This window comes from Parasteatoda tepidariorum, chromosome 6 (assembly GCF_043381705.1).
Source record: "Parasteatoda tepidariorum isolate YZ-2023 chromosome 6, CAS_Ptep_4.0, whole genome shotgun sequence".
Taxonomy (NCBI): domain Eukaryota; kingdom Metazoa; phylum Arthropoda; class Arachnida; order Araneae; family Theridiidae; genus Parasteatoda; species Parasteatoda tepidariorum.
The window spans coordinates 10,313,901-10,319,167 of record NC_092209.1 but is presented as its reverse complement, the minus strand read 5'-3'; the positions used below and the strand labels follow the sequence as shown (position 1 = coordinate 10,319,167).

Here is a 5,267-nt window from a genome sequence, read left to right as displayed (position 1 = left end):
TGAAAGAGACCGACGGGTATTGAAGCGGATTGTAATGTCTAAAAAGAAAACAACTGCAGCCAAAGTGACCGCAGAGCTCAATCAGCATCTGGATTCTCCAGTGTCAACAATTACAGTTAGGAGATACCTTCATAAAGAGAACATTTACGGCAGAACAGCAATTCCCAAGCCACTTGTCACAGATGCTAATGCAAAACGTCGTGTAGAGTGGTGCCACAACCACAAAACCTGGTCGATTGATAAGTGGAAGACTGTTATATGGTCAGACGAATCGTCTTTCACACTTTTCCCCACAACAGGACGGGAGCATGTCTGCACAAGCGTATGATCCTGATTGCCTCCATCCAACTGTCAAGCATGGAGGTGGATCGGTCATGGTATGGGCAGCCGTGTCATGGTTTTCTGCTGGCCCAATGGTAACCCTGAAAGGAAGGATCACTGGGGAGAAGTATAGAAAAGTTTTAGCTGACCAGGTCCATCCTATGATGCAAATTTTGTTTCCTGCAGAAGATGGAATTTTCCAGGATGATAATGCCCCTATTCATGCAGCCAGAGTTGTCCAATCATGGTTTGATGAACGTGAGAATGAAGTGGAACATCTACCTTGGCTAGCACAGTCCCCAGACTTCAATATAATCGAACCGTTGTGGTCTATTTTAGAGCTTTCAATCCGGAATCGATATCCTCCACCGGCATCTCTCACGGAACTTTCACAATATCTCCATGAAGAATGGTACAATATTCCTCTAAACACTATTCAGAATTTGTATGATTCGATTCCTAGGCGAATCCAAGCTGTATTGCATGCAAAAGGCGGTCCTACGCCATATTAATAAAGGATTCCTTCAAAATCTGGGGTGTTTCCATTATTTTGATAACCACCTGTATATGATTAAACTAACAATAATTAAAGTAAAAGTAAAGTAAGTCTGTCAATTTAGCAACGCCTACATTTAAGTTACCGTTTTTTATTTATTTACATCCTGATTATGACTTTGTACGAATGCTTTTATGAATCACCCGTCCCCAAGGGGTTAATGTTAACACAAATCCTTAAATCGTTATATACTTTACTAATTTAATTGTCCTTTATATTGACCTTTTTATAATTTCTTTTAAATACTAAAGATCTTTTCGGTTTAAATATTACCTTCTTATAACCCTTTAAATTTATCTTTCTCTTCTTTCTTTTATATGCAAATCCTCGTTCTTTTCACCCATTTCAGGTAGATAGTTGCAAAAAATTTGTAAAAGAGGAGAAAAAAAGAAGAAGAAAGAAAGAAAAAAGGATTTTTTGAAAAAATTTTGTGAAGAAAAATGTCCGTGCCTTACAAAAAAAAAGAAAGTTAAAAATTTAAAACAATAATGCTTGTTTGAAATGTTAAAAGAATTACTTTTTTAAAAAAAATATTTTAACTGTATCATGTCTAGTAGATCAACATCTTCATATATGTTTTCTTAACAAAGAAACATCTAATTATGATAATGTCATTTCACTTACGGCCAGCTGAAAGTTCACCAAAGACGAATAAACAAGCAATAGAAATACATTTGGGAATAAGAATCGCACAGTTAGAATAGTGTGATGAACAGGTTGCTATTCAAAACCACAAAATTATGTTTATGCACAACTTTAACGAAACCTTTTAACTATTTTGATTTGAATGTTAGTGTTAGCTTTGTGAATATAAGGTGATTTCCGAAGCAAGTAATGAGGTTAATCAGGTTTTATTATTTTGCCTTTTCTTAAATGTACTTCACTTCTCAAACAAAGTGCCGCTGAATGGTGTACCAGCGGGCAGTACGGAATAAAAAATCTTGACACGCAATGTGCTCACTTTATGTAAAGTGTGCACATACTTTGCCCGTTAAGATTTCTTATTTTCCTTCACTCTTAAATATAACTCGCAAAAGTGACTTGTTCCGACTTCAAGTTCATTCATTGCGTTCACATTACACTTTTAGTGAATCTTAGCAGAGTTGAGGAGTGAACCTCTAACCTCAGACTGGAGTTCGATTCTCTAACCACTGGACTACAACGACACCTCTTAAATCATTGCAAACTTTTAGGATGGACGTTAAATGTTTATTTCCATAACTGTTGTAAAATTCTGCACTCAATCCAAAAAACAAGAGAATTCTGAAACTTTTCCTTATAAGGCAAGAACAATGAGAATCTAATTCTCCTAGATTCTTCTCCTATTCTAAACTGCTGTTTGTAGAAAATGCAACACCATGAAGGAATCATCAGAATCAAATGAAATATTATTTTAATAATGGATATAGGATATTATGCAAATTAATAAAGTTTCAGAGCCATCGCGCGTGCGTGGCGCGCGCAGCGCCCTCTGAATTGATGCTGAAAGCGTATAAATAAAGTGCTGTAGCGGGACGTTGAAAATAGTCTATGATTATTTGTTAGTGGCAAACGTTTAGTGAGACCTGAGTATGCCTCCACGACGGAAGAATAAGAAATTCAAGCAACTTACGGAGTTTGAACGAGGGAGGATAATCGGCCTTCGAGAAGGAGGATTTTCCTATCGCGCAATAGCAGCTCGTATGCAGCGGAACAGTTCCACAGTGATGCGAGTTTGGAAGCAGTGGACCGACGAGCACCGAACAACTCGAAAAACAGGCACTGGACGACAGAAGGTGACGTCAGAGCGCGATGATCGACACCTGCTCCGCATGGCGGTGAATGATCGCACAGCTTCCTCCAGGCAGCTGGCAGCACATTGGTCTACTGCTACAGGTGTACAATTGTCGGCTTCGTCAATTCGTCGTCGTCTGCTGCGCCGTGGATTGCGTGCAAGGGTGCCATTATACAGGATTCCCCTCACGGCGGATCATCGACGGCTGCGTCGGCAGTGGGCTCTTGAGCACAGAGACTGGCGAGCTGATTGGCACCAAGTTGTCTTTTCAGATGAATCACGCTTCAATTTGTGGACCCATGATGGCCGTGTTCGTGTTAGACGTTATGCCGGTCAACGCTGCCTTCCTGAGTGTATTATTGAACGACATAGTGGTCGAACACCCGGAGTTATGGTCTGGGGTGCGATTTCGTATCATGGACGATCCAATTTGATACGAATTGAGGGTAATCTCAATAGCAACAGATACGTCCGTGAAGTGCTACAGCCCGAAGTCGTTCCTTTCCTTCAAGGCATCCCTGGAGCTATCTTTCAGCAGGATAATGCACGCCCACATGTTGCGCGGACTGTTAGAGACTTCTGTTCAGCACAACGCATGCAACTTCTTCCTTGGCCTGCTTATTCGCCGGATATGTCGCCTATTGAGCACGTGTGGGATATGGTTGGTCGGCGTCTCACTCGTGATCCGCGTCCTGCAGTTTCCAAAGACGAACTTTGGTTGCGCATACAAGCGATATGGAATTCTCTTCCTCAAGCAGATATTCAACATCTGTTTGACTCCATGCCACGTCGTATAGCAGCACTTATTGCAGCGCGTGGTGGCTGCACCAAATACTGATTTCGGACGCTTAATTTGTTTCTTTTGTTTTGAAAATTTCATCATTTATTTGTATCAGTACAAGTCGTTTCTGCATTAAATTTCATTTGATTCTGATGATTCTTTCATGGTGTTGCATTTTCTACAAACAGCAGTTTAGATTCTTTTCTTCTTATTTGACTGATCTAGTTTTTGACTATTTGACTGGTTTTTGACTAGTCTTCAACTGGGGATGTTTTAGGTCTTCTCTGAAGAAAGTAGGACCCTGTGATTTGTGATCATTAGTTTTTAAGTACTGGCGAATTGAGCAAATTAAAATTATTTCAATTGTTATTTCTCTATCACTTTAAGAGTTCTGGTATGTTCAGACTGATTGGCATCAATTGAAATCATTGCTGTTTAATATTGTTAAGCTATTTCAGTGCTGAAGAATCAATCTTAATCCAGTCATCTTGCCTCGTCATAGTAAAGAAATGAGAGAAAATGATACTGCTCTTGTGAAACAATTCAGATAGTGTCATCTTTTGATCTTTTCATCTGGACAACACAGGTTATGAGATTCCTCAAGTTAAAATGACATTTTAAATGCTTCTTCCTCACTGGAAATTTCTTTTATTTTATATCGATTGGAAGACTGTATTTAACACAGCTGGGATAAAAAAAAAGTTGAACAGAAGTATAATCTTTGAGGTGTTCATATAAATGAAACATTTATTCAGACATTTGATAGATGATCAAATGTGAATAATCAACTCTATAGGCACTCATGACTTACAGGAATGCATTGATTTTTTTTTCCTGTGAATCCTGGGAGGTTTACTTTTAAGGAGGTATTAACCCCATTTCCTATCAAGTAATGGGTAGGTGTTAGGAAATGTTAACTTAGTTTAAGGATTTTAATATGTTGGCAAAATAACCGAAAATTCTGTAAGCTTTAGTTTTTAATTGTCTTCCACTTAATTTAATATTTTGTAAAAATAGTAGTAGCTGGTAGCCCTGGAATGACACTCGCCCTTCAGGTATCAGTATTGAAGATTTGTGGCCTCTCTCTCAGGGGCATCTTAATATTAGGTGGGCCAACCTTGCTCGCATACTTAGGACATGTAGTACAGAAAATGAAAAAACATCCTTGCCTTGTCCGGAATTTGAATCCATGACTTTTCTGATGTGAGTTCAGCTCCCTGACCACAACACAGTCCGGTCGGCTCAAAAGGTATGTCAACGGCATTCTGTGTTCCCAGGTGGTTACCCTTCCAAGTACAGACCCCACCCGATGATGCTTGACTTCGGTGATCTGACGAGAACAGTTATTTTCATTATGGTATGGCCGTAAACTCAAAATTTTGCAATTTTAACTATTCGTAAAAGCATATTGTTAAATAAAAATAGCTTAAGAAATTACTAAACGAAATTAAATAATACATTACTACCATTTTCTTTTTTATGCAGGTATTTAAATTAGTGGCTCTTTAACATTTAATGTTCATTAAAGTAGTGTTTTAATTTTATTGGCCACCTGGGTCGCGAAGCGGCCCATATCCCATTCATATGGAATTTTAGAACAGTTTTGGTTGAGCAATGAGGTAAGCAGGCAATGGAGTTGCTTTTATGAATGTTTCAAGCTCTTTGCTTGAATAACTAAAATGAAATCAAAAATAAATTGAGCAGCTTGCTCTAAACTGTGTTTGTTTGATTTTGGAGATGTTCGGAATTGTATCAGCATGAGTAAACGTTATTTTCAGAAAGGTTGATGAAATTATTTGTTTTGATGGTTATGATATGAGGCGTCGGAGGTGAAA

General features: G+C 38.6%; 1 pseudogene; it reads right to left on the bottom strand.

Annotated features, from left to right (window-relative positions):
• Nucleotides 1–4,684: 4,684 nt before the first annotated feature.
• On the bottom strand, nucleotides 4,685–4,803 carry LOC122271567 (5S ribosomal RNA; annotated as a pseudogene).
• Nucleotides 4,804–5,267: the final 464 nt, after the last annotated feature.